This window comes from Terrapene carolina, unplaced genomic scaffold, assembly GCF_002925995.2.
Source record: "Terrapene carolina triunguis isolate 2854851 unplaced genomic scaffold, T_m_triunguis-2.0 Scaffold97, whole genome shotgun sequence".
Classification (NCBI taxonomy): Eukaryota; Metazoa; Chordata; order Testudines; family Emydidae; genus Terrapene; species Terrapene triunguis.
In genome coordinates, this window is record NW_020664448.1 from 17679750 (window position 1) to 17692233 (window position 12484).

Genomic DNA, 12484 nt, shown 5'->3' on the forward strand with positions numbered 1-12484 from the left:
CACAGCTCATCCTAAGTGTAGTATGGGGCTCACCAGCTCAAGCTCCTGGGGCTTAAAGGAGCAGGCCACCCTGTCACCTTAAAGGCCAATTCCATTTAAGGAGAGTAAGTGACTCAAAGAATGATACTATGGGGTCCCCACTTTTCTTCTGTCTTAATGGTTATCGAGTTAGCTCAACTTACAAGTAAAAAAGTAATTCTTCTGAATGCCAGCACTGCAAATTCACCCTTGATCTGAAAGGCACACAGTCTTTTGCCATTGTCATCAGCAATAAAACTTCTTAATGCATGAAGAATCAGGAGTTAGATACTCTTCTCTCATAGCTGTATTGCCTCTTCAGTGCTAAGACAGGACAGTATTGTGGTCACTGTTCTAATCATAATCCATGTGGTTATCATGGAAACATTTAGCTGCAGAGAAGCACTGTAATACATGTGCTTCAGTAGGGTGTAGTACACAGGAAAGGTTTCTGTGCATTTGGCAGGCAAGATTTACAAGAATAAATTTTCCAAAGCATCGTGTAGGATTTTAGCTGCACTGCTCCTGCAAGCCAGTAAATGCCAATTAATGATGGGATTGGTTGGCAAAAATTCTGGGTTCTGCTTTGGAAGGTCATTTAAAGATAACTAAAAAGTAAAGTGACCTTATGAGATTTAAGGTGTTGCCATAGAAACTGAAGGCAGCATACAGTGAGTGGTCACTGCTTGTGATACCAGAATACAACACCAAAAGAATTCCATAAGCCACAGCTCAAAGATGGCAGTTTAATTCTCTGAAATGCTTGGAGATCCTTGGGATGAAAAATGCTAAATGTAAGATGTTGACACCCACCTATAGAGTATACTGCACAATATCCAGTGAAGCTAATGTATGTTACAGTGCTTTAGGCAAATATCGGCTAAGTTCCACACAGCTCCACTTACAGCCTCCTGCCATCAAAATGCTGAATAGGCTCTGAATGGAAGCCGATCAGTTTCACTCCATAGTCAGTCACTGTGTACTGTACAGCGAGACCCAATCTCAGTCATTCCCGTGCCTTGCAGATGCCATGTGGTAACCAAACTAGGGTCTCTTGTGTGGCAGCCTGGAGCACTAACCAGAGGACAAGAGGGCTGATTTTTCCCTTTCCGGTGTTAAAAAAAAAAAAAAAAAATCCACATACAAGGCTTACCTTTTGGGTTTAAGACATACCGTGAGATAGTATATAGTTCTCTCTACTAGTAGTTAGAGGGAGTCACTTAGGGTTCTAAGCATCAGGTTACCACTCTCTGGAACTGAGGGTATGTCTACAGTGCAGTGTATGCCAAGGGTTCAAGCTCAGGCTCAACCCTAACCCCCTCCCCCGCCTTCATTTACATACATGCATGCTAACCCAGGGCTTGGACCTATGGTTACAGGACCCACGGGGTGGAGGATTTGAGCCTGAGTTAAACTGGGACCCAGGGTTCAAGCCCTATTGCTTTGTAGTGTAGCTGCAGCCCCACTATACTCATGCTCTGGGAGTCCACCAAAAGTATCCCACAATCCAACTTTTTGTCCTCTGGGACAAAAAAGTTTGGGGGACAGTCAAGTTTTCCCCACACTGCACCAGAAACAAAGGGCTAGAGCGGCCCCATTTTGGGAGGCTGCTAAGGAGACTGGGATAAGTTTGGTTGAACTCAGGCCTGAAAAATACAGCGTAGATGCTGGAACCCCCTGTTGGGAGCCAGGGTTCAATATTCCTAACCTGGGGTTATAAATAATGGCAGACACTCAAGTCCTAGGTGAACAAACTCTGGGTCTGCTAACTCAAGTTCAAGTTCTACTAACCGTAGATTTTTTTTTTTTTTTTTTAAAACAAAGTGTGGCAGAGCTCTGACCTTGTCCCCGTGGGTCCTGCGCTTCTAGGCGGTATATGCTAGCCTCAGTGGCTCTCTGGGATCCTCCACGTAGCCCTTCTCTCTCTAGGGCTAGGGTTACAGTTTACTGAGCCCTTTTCATCATAAGCCAGCAAGGAGGTTGGTGAGAGAATTCCCACAGTCTCTGTTGTCCCTAGGGCTTGTTTTAGAACAGGTTAGCCTCCTGTCCTGACAGGGGCCTGACTTCCCCTCCCAGGAGGTGTTCCTGTAGTGGTGGGTTGGGGGGGAACCCGGGCCCGCCCGCCCTCTACTCCGGGTTCCGGCCCAGGGACCCTAATGGTAGCAGCTATTGGCAGCCAACCTTTCACTGCCAGAGTTGCTACATTTTCCTGGGCCACTTCCCCACAGCTCTCCTGCTTCTCCCTTACCTTAGGGCTCCCTTATCAATAACTTGGGGGTGTCTTCATTAACCAGTCCTTCAGCTGCACTTCCTCTTCCCTGGCTCTCCTCTGCCTGACTGGAGTGAGCCCTTTTTATAGTATCAGTGGGCCTTAATTAGAGTCAGGTGGTCACATTAGCTTAATAGCCTCACCTGACTCTTTGCAGGTTAATTGGAGTCAGGTGTTCTCATTAGCCTGGAGCAGCCCCTGCTCTGGTCAGTCAGGGAACACAAAACTGTTAATCCAGTAGCCAGTATATCTGCCTTCTGCTATTCTGCTGTACCCAACTGGCCTGGGTCTATCACAAAAGGTTCCTACTAAAGTCAGCTTATCACTTAAACAGAAGGTCCTAAACAGAAGGACACTAAAAATCCAATAGTATTCCTTTTGAAAGAGTGGTGGCGTTGAGCACTAGCTAACTGTTACCCTTCACTCCAGAAATAACTGCATTTTCAGTATCAAAGGGGTAGCCGTGTTAGTCTGGATCTGTAAAAGCCGCAAAGAGTCCTGTGGCACCTTATAGACTAACTTCATTTAGCATTTTCAGTGCTGCTAGCTAGTGAAGCACACTGGGCTCTTTATACATGCCAATTATTGCAGGCTACTGTTGTGTTTGCATCTCTCTTCATCTGCTATGACTTCAGTCACTTGTTCCTACTGGGTATTTTTTTCTCCTTTGCTTGATACCAATTATTTCCCCCCCAACTTTATGTAAATTGTCATTTAATGCCAAAAGCAAATCAGTTTCTCATGCTGTTACATTCATTCTCAAACCTCAGTTTTTGGTCTAAGTCCCTTTTCTCTTTCTCTGTTTTATAAACTGCCCTTTGTCTTCTTGATTTGACAGAGTCTGCACTTGATATTCTTGTCTCAGTGGTTCTGTTCCTCACACTCTTCTGTATTTGTCACTGAATTAAATTTGTCACAGCATTTGTCTCATTCCGAATTCCAATTTCCAATAGTTGCCTGCTGTAGCTGATACAGGGTGTTCTCTTATAATCTATTTGCTTGGCTCAAAAGTGCGGCTGGAGAAATAGCTCATTTGCATAGCTCATCTATATTGGTAAGAATCTTGCCCATGGGCTAGAAAGTTTTGAGTTGCAGTCCCAGAGTGGGATATTTGGCTTGCATCAGTTACACTCCAGTGCAATACCAGTGATCTCCACACCTTTAGAAGTGCACTATTACAGAGGAGATGGCAATCTGTGGTTCCTTCACTTCAGTTGTTACTATCTACATGGAACTTAAAGCTCTATGGCCCTATACTTCCAAAGACTTGGACTGCTCCTCCCAGTGTTGTATGAATTATCTGGTTAAATAAAGAGCTTCAGTTTGTAAGGATGTCAATCTGCTACCTGTCACCATTTAATTTTAGACAGGGGAACTACACAAAAATGAGGTTAGTTAAACAGAAATTAAAAGGTACAGCACCAAAAGTGAAATGCCTGCAAGCTGCATGAAAACTTTTTAAAGACACCATAATAGAGGCTCAACTTAAATGTATACCCTAAATTAAAAAACATAGTAAGAGAACACTGTGGCTAACCAACAAAGTAAAAGAAGCAGTGAGAGGCAAAAAGGCATCCTTTAAAAAGTGGAAGTTAAATCCTAGTGAGGAAAATAGAAAGGAGCATAAACTCTGGCAAGTGAAGTGTAAAAATATAATTAGGAAGGCCAAAAAAGAATTTGAAGTTCAGCTAGCCAAAGACTCAAAAAGTAATAGCAATTTTTTTTTAAGTCAATCAGAAGCAGGAAGCCTGCTAAACAACCAGTGGGGCCACTGGACGATCGAGCTGCTAAAGGAGCACTCAAGGACGATAAGGCCATTGCGGAGAAACTTAATGAATTCTTTGCATCTGTCTTCACGGTTGAGGCTGTGAGGGATATTTCCAAACCTGAGCCATTCTTTTTAGGTGACAAATCTGAGGAATGGTCCCAGATTGAGGTGTCATTAGAGGAGGTTTTGGAACAAATTGATAAACTAAACAGTAATCAGTCACCAGGACCAGATGGATTCACCCAAGAGTTCTGAAGGAACTGAAATGTGAAATTTCAGGACTACTAACTGTAGCCTGTAACCTATCATTTAAATCAGCTTCTGTACCAAATGACTGGAGGATAGCTAATGTGACACCTATTTTTAAAAAGGGCTCCAGAGGTGACCTCAGCAATTACAGGCCGGTAAGCCTGCCTTCTGTACCGGACAAACTGGTTGAAACTATAGTAAAGAACAAAATTGTCAGACACATAGATTAACATAATTTGGGGAATAGTCAACATGTTTTTTGTAAAGGGAAATCATGCCTCACCAATCTACTAGAATTCTTTGAGGGGGTCAACAAACATGTGGACAAGGGGGATCCAGTAGATATATTGTATTTAGATTTTCAGAACGCCATTGACAAGGTCCCTCACCAAAGGCTCTTAAGCAAAGTAAGCAGTCATGGGATAAGAGGTAAGGTTCTCTCATGGATTGGTAACTGGTTAAAAGATAGGAAACAAAGGATAGGGATAAATTATCAGTTTTCAGTATGGAGAGAGGTAAATAGTGGTGTCCCCCAGGGTCTGTTCTGGGACCAGTCCAATTTAACATATTCATAAATGATCTGGAAAAAGGGATAAACAGTGAGGTGGCAAAATTTGCAGATGATACAAAACTACTCAAGATAGTTAAGTCCTAGGCAGACTACGAAGAGCTACAAAAGGATCTCTCAAAACTGGATGACTGGGCAACAAAATGGCAGATGAAATTCAATGTTGATAAATGCAAAGTAATGCACATTGGAAAACATAATCCCAACTATACATATAAAATGATGGGGTCTAAATTAGCTGTTACCACTCAAGAAAGAGATCTTGGAGTAATTGTTGATAGTTCTCTGAAAACATCCACTCAATGTGCAGCGGCAGTCACAAAAGCGAACAGAATGTTGGGAATTGTTAAGAAAGGGATAGATAAGAAGACGGAAAATATCATATTGCTTCTATATAAATCCATGGTACGTCCACATCTTGATTACTGTGTCCAGATGTGGTTGCCCCACCTCAAAAAATATATATTGGAATTGGAAAAGGTTCAGAAAAGGACAACAAAAATGATTAGGGGTATGGAACAGCTGCCATATGAGGAGAGATTAATAAGACTGGGACTTATCAGCTTGGACAAGAGACGACTAAAGGGGGATATGATAGAGGTCTATAAAATCATGACTGGTGTGGAGAAAGTAAATAAAGAAATGTTATTTACTCCTTCTCATAACACAAGAACTAGGGGTCACTATATGAAATTAATAGGCAGCAGGTTTAAAACAAACAAAAGGAAGGTTTTTTTCCCCATACAACGCACAGTCAACCTGTGGAACTCCTTGCCAGAGGATGTTGTGAAGGCCAAGACTATAACCAGGTTCAAAAAAGAACTAGATAAGTTCATGGAGGATAGGTCCATCAATGGCTGTTAGCCAGGATGGGCAGGGATGGTGTCCCTAGTTTCTGTTTGCTGGAAGCTGGGAATGGGCGACAGGGGATGGATTACTTGATGATTAGTTGTTCTGTTCATTCCCTCTGGGACACCTGGCATTTGCCACTGTCGGAAGACAGGATACTGGGCTAGATGGACCTTTGGTCTGACCCAGTATGGCCATTCTTATATCACACAAAACATGTTTAAAGAATTCAAATATGAATTTTCTAGGTTAATTTTTAGGAAGATTGAGATGATCCTGGTGTCTGAAGTACCACTCTCTCTGACACTGCTGTGTCTAAGAACTACAGGCCTGATTTTCATTTACACAAAGGTCCCTTTACACTATCAGTGTGCAAAGTAGCTTGAGGGCAGGTCTACACTAGAAGTGCTACATCTGCGCAGCTGCGTTGCTGTAGCATGTGTGATGAAGATGCTCTATGCCAACGGAAGAGCGCTCTCCCGTCGGCATAATTCATTCACTTCTGCGAGAGACATAGCGCTGGTGTGGACAGTGCTTAGGTTGCTGTAACTTGTGTTGCTCGGGGGTGGGGGTGTCTTTTTCACACCCCTGAGTGACATAAGTTAGATCGACTTAAGCGGTAGTGTAGACCTGCCCTTAGTGTAAATGAGAATGCGGGCCCTGCATATTCACTGCGGTTCAAGTACAGAATGTAAGTCATGTTTTATTAGAGCTTAAAAGAGCGTCTAAATTAGAAGCCTGTTCATGGGTAATCCATGAACAGAAAACATGGGTAAATCAGTCTGAACTTGTTCCTTCCAAATAGTTCAGCCAGCTCTGGTTATCACTGAATCAGCAGGCTGAACTAGCGCAAAGCAGGAAACCCAGGCCAATGCCTACTTGCAGAAATCCCAGAATTACTATTCCCCAGCATTTGAACTTGCAGTGAACTGCCTGCTCTGATAGGCTTCATCTTCATTACAGGATAATATACCGTGTAAGTGTAAATCCATAATTAGATGTTGGTGCTCTTGAAATGTGATTTATTAGGAGGAAGTTAAGTTCTAGCAAAACAAATATACTGTTAGAATGTTGACAGAAGTCTCTAGTAGTTTCTTATATATCTTTGAGGAGTGAGTTCTTAATGAAATTGGATACTTTAACTAGATCTCTAGCTCAAGACTTACTTGACATTTAATTATACAAATTACATTTTTTAGGCTGGCAAATTTAGACAAACTTGGGTATGAAGTACTATGTGAAAAACTGACTAGAGAAGAAAGATTCTAATATCAGTAATTGTATTCACTTTTATTGATCATGGCACTCTGGCTGTTTCAGTAGCCCAAATACATTCTAAGTAAAGCTGATATTAAAAGTGATACAACCTTTTATCTAAATTTATATTAAATGCTATCAAGTGACACCACTGTGATCTACTTTGTGACTTTCAAAATTGGGTAAATCAAAATCTAAGGAAATTGCACTGAATAATATTCCAGTGCTAGTTGTGGTTATTCATTCAGGTGTTTACTGGGATATCATCTCCAGCATTCATTCTGAATGAAAGCCATGAGATTTAAAACTGTTCTAAACAAACTGAAGTTTTAATCAAACTATGCTTAGAGTATACAAAACTGTTGAATCATTTTAGCTAAAATATTTTTTGTATCTTAAGTTCTTTCCTGGATATTATAGAGAAACAGTAGGGGTGACATTTTTTTTTTTTTATTATTATTCAAATCTTTTAGTGTTGGCTAGTTTAAAATCAAACTGACCGGAAGCTTGTTGTATAATTTTACAGCTTGGATGCAATTTGTTAGACAGGAAGTGTGAGTTGTGTGTATGTTATAGCTTGCCAAAAGATAACAATTTTCAGTTGTTTAAAATTGATATGATTTGCCAAGCCTCAGAGTAAAAAAAGCCTTGGTTTAAGACAGTGTTATTTTGTAGGCAGATAGTCCTGCTTTTGAACTAAACCCCAGCTAATGCCTCAACTGCTGCCAAATGTGTCTTGTCTGTCTGGCAGAATACACATGGTATATGGCCCAAAAGACCAGCTACACCCTGATGGCCCACTGATTTCAATAGAATGAGTCATTGGCTACATCTCCACTCACATGGGAGGCGTCATTTCCAGCTTGGGCTAACATACATGCACTAGCTTTGATTCAGGTAGCATGCTGAAAATAGAAATGTAGCCACAGTGGTTTGGGCAGTGGGACAGCTGCTCACACTGCTGTGGCCACACTGCTATTTTTAGCATGCTAGCTCTGTCAGCCAGAGCTGGAAATTGTACCTCCTGCTTGAGTTTAGATGTACCCATTGAAAGGAAGGGTAGTCAAGTGGTTAGGGCACCAGCCCAGGACTTGAGAACTGGGTTCAGTTTCCTGCTCTGTCACAAACTTCCTGTGTGACCTTGTCAAGTCACTTAGTCTATGTCCCTGTTTTCCCATCTGGGAAATAGGGCTAATAGTAATGTCCTACCTCACAGGGGAGTTGAGGATAAGTCCCCAAAGACAGTGAGGTGCTCCGCTATTGAGTCTGAGAATGTGCCCTAGATTAACAATTGCTACTGTAATATTGTATCCACCTTTTTTTAAAAAGTTGAGAATTGAATAGGGTGCTAAGAAGAGTTACAAAATGATTTAAGGGCTGGAAAAAGCTTCCAGTGAGAGACTTAAAGAGCTCACTGCTGCATGTTCCTCTGTGGCTGGCCAGCTCTGCTGATGGGTGCAGAGGTGGGGCAGGGTCTTCTCACTACTCCAGGGTATGTTGTGTTCTAAGATGAGGCCAAGCACAATTGCAGTTACATGGAGGAGAGCAATGGGGGAAAACTTCTTGCTCCCACCTATGCAGCAGAAAGACATAATTTGGCCGAAAATATCATAAAACATTTTGCTTTGTGCTTTGGCAAAAAGGAAACATTTGAAATCATAACCAATTTGAAAGGTTGGTGCATGGCCTGAAATAAGTACGTTCACAGGGTGGGATTCTCTGCTAGTATAATCTGGTGGTGTTCTTCTGAAGTCCATGGAGCTACATCAGTTTACATCAGCAGATGATCTAGACTTTTGAGTCCAATCCTACAGTACATACCTAGGCTTCCACTCACTTCTATGGAAGTTGTGACTATGTCTGTAACATTCTACTGTGATTCAGATGACCTGATCCAGCTAAGCATGTAACTGAGAAGGATTGTCTGCCAGATGTGAGGGGAAGGAGGGATTCCCTGAGAAGGGCACCTCAGGAAGCAGGTGGACAGGCAAGGAGCCAGTAAATCCTAACATTTAAGTCATTTTGCAGTGATGGGGCCTCTTGGCAGGCCTGGCAGCAGCCTTCACTGGGGTGATGTCAGTCCTGTCCTAAAAAACTCCTGCTGGATACACAGGGCACAGAGGTAACAAAATAAAATTAATAATTTAATTATTTGAAGCATGAAGACAAAACAGAAAATACCAGGTTTGGACTTCAGCTCTTTGAAGTTACAAAATAATAGTGCAAGCAGCAGAAAATGGAGGGAAAAATAAATAAACTAGAGACTTGAGAGCTGAAGTAAAGAAATAGGACTTCAGGGATTCAGTGAAAGGGACCTACAGCTCACGGCAATCGGAGAGCAAGGCCCCACCAGGACAAGTCCCTATTCAGAGATCATCTCTTACTGTGGCGGCCTGGCCCCTTTGGGGCTAGTACAACCCCTCATTTGAAAGATGTGCATAGGAGGAGTGGTGCTTTGAAATACCTGGAAGGAGTGTTGAGTTCCTATGGGGTGTGGAAACCATGGTAAGGGCACGTTTATTTGTTAGGAGGGTGTTATTCTTACTACTCACATTCCTAACATGGAAGCAGACTTGTCTGCTCTACTGGTCTCCCCCCTCTCCCTGCCCGAAGACAACAGGCTTTTGTTCCTTTCTGTAGGGAAACTTAAGCAACTGAAGTGAGTTCAAGGCTCCATGTGGGGCGACTGCATGGATTTCTCAATAGCTAGTAGTTCAATAGTAGGTTATAGTAAAGTCCCATTCCTTTTCTGGGCTAGCCCCAATTTCTATTCAGTCTGGATCCCAGGAACTCCATCAAAACCCTGTTCAGTTTCTTCAGTTCTGTCATTTCCCAATTTGAAATTGGGTGCCCCCATACCCTGGTGGTGCCTCTCTTATAAACTTTAGATTGATGGGTGGGACACTTACATGATAGAGACGGGATTTGAACTTGCACTTCCAAATTGCAGGGGAGTACCGTAGCCACTGGGCTATGGGATACTCTGTTATGGGGTTTTCTCAGTCTCTCCCCTTGAATCTGTTCTGCTTTTCAAAGGTGATTTAGGTTGGACAAGGTTAGAAAGTTTTCTCTAATAACTATAGTTAAGCACTGCAGCAGTTTATTTGGAGAGGTTGTGGAAGCCTCATCATTGGGCATTTTTAAGAACAAGTTAGACAAACATCTATCAGGGATGGTCTAGGTATATGGATGGACTAGATGACCTCTTGAGGTCCCTTCCAACCCTACATTTCTACGCTTCTGCCATTCAAAGGTTGTAGGAAATACATACCCAGGACAAATTAGGTAATATCTTTCTCAATGACTCTTGGCCCTGGTCTACACTACGAGTTTAGGTCGAATTTAGCAGCATTAGATTGATTTAACCCTGCACCCATCCACACGACGAAGCATTTCGAGGGCTCTTAAAATCGATTTCTGTACTCCTCCCCGATGAAGGGATTAGCGCTGAAATCGACCCTGTTGGCTTGAATTTGGGGTAGTGTGGACGCAATTCGACGGTATTGGTCTTCGGGAGCTATCCCAGAGTGCTCCATTGTGACTGCTCTGGACAGCACTCAACTCAGATGCACTGGCCAGGTAGATAGGAAAAGCCACACGAACTTTTGAATTTCATTTCCTGTTTGGCCAGTGTAGCGAGCTGATCAGCACAGGTGACCATGCAGAGCTCATCAGCACAGGTGACCATTGAGTCCCAGAATCTCAAAAGAGCTCCAGCATGGACCAAATGGGAGGTACTGCATCTGATCGCTGTATGGGGAGATGAATCCGTGCTATCCGAACTCCGTTCCAAAAGACGAAATGCCGGAATATTTGAAAAAATCTCCAAGGGCATGAAGGACAGAGGTTATAACAGGGACCCGCAGCAGTGCCGCATGAAGCCTACCAAAGAACCAGAGAGGCAAACGGCCGCTCCAGGTCAGAGCCCCAGACATGCCGCTTCTATGATGAGCTACATGCCATTCTAGGGGGTGCCCCTACAACTACCCCACCCCTGTGCTTCCCTCCTCCCTCACCCCTCCCGGGCTACTTTGACAGTTATGCCCCCATTTGTGTGACGAATTAATAAAGAATGCATGAATTTGAAACAATGACTTTATTGCCTCTGCAAGCGGAGATCAAATTGGGGAGGGGAGGGCGGTTGGCTTAGAGGGAAGTAGAGTGAACCAAGGGGGCGGGTTTTCATCAAGGAGAAACAAACAGAACTTTCACACCATAGCCTGGCCAGTCATGAAACAACAAGGAGTCTGGTGGCACCTTAAAGACTAGCAGATTTATTTGGGCATAAGCTTTCGTGGGTAAAAACCTCACTTCTTTGGATGCCTAGAGTGAAAGTTACAGATGCAGGCATTATATACTGACACATGGAGAGCAGGGAGTTACTTCGCAAGTGGAGAACCAGTGTTGACAGGGCCAATTCAATCAGGGTGGATGTAGTCCACTCCCAATAATAGATGAGGAGGTGTCAATTCCAGGAGAGGAAAAGCTGCTTCTGTAATGAGCCAGCCACTCCCAGTCCCTATTCAAACCCAGATTAATGGTGTTGAATTTGCAAATGAATTTTAGTTCTGTTGTTTCTCTTTGAAGTCTGTTTCTGAAGTTTTTTTGTTCAATGATAGTGACTTTTAAATCTGTAATAGAATGACCAGGGAGATTGAAGTGTTCACTTACTGGCTTATGTATGTTACCATTCCTGATGTCCGATTTGTGTCCATTTATTCTTTTGCGGAGGGACTGTCCGGTTTGGCCAGTGTACATGGCAGAGGGGCATTGCTGGCACATGATGACATATATAACATTAGTGGATGTGCAGGTGAATGAGCCCCTGATGGTGTGGCTGATGTGGTTGGGTCCTCTGATGGTGTCTCCAGAGTAGATATGGGGACAGAGTAGGCAACGAGGTTTGCTACAGGGATTGGTTCCTGGGTTGGTGTTTCTGTGGTGTGGTGTGTAGTTGCTGGTGAGTATTTGCTTCAGGTTGGGGGGTTGTCTGTAAGCAAGGACTGGCCTGCCTCCCAAGGTCTGTGAGAGTGAGGGAGTGAGTCATGAAACTAGTTTTCAAAGCTTCTCTGATGCACAGTGCGCCCTGCTGTGCTCTTCTAACCACCCTGGTGTCTGGCTGCACGTAATCAGCGGCCAGGTGATTTGCCTCAACCTCCCACCCTGCCATCAACGTCTCCCCCTTACTCTCACAGATATTGTGGAGCACACAGCAAGCAGTAATAACGATGGGAATATTGGTTTCGCTGAGGTCTAACCGAGTTAGTAAACTGCGCCAGCGAGCTTTTAAACGTCCAAAGGCACATTCTACCACCATTCTGCACTTGCCAGCCTATAGTTGAACTGCTCCTTACTACTATCCAGGCTTCATGAGCCATGGGAGCAAGGGGTAGGCTGGGGTAGGTGCGACCGCGCGGTGCGGCCGACTGGGAGAGCAGCCTGAGGCAGAAGCCTCCAGCTCGCATGATATTCCAGGCAGGACTGAATCTCCATTAGATGAAACTTA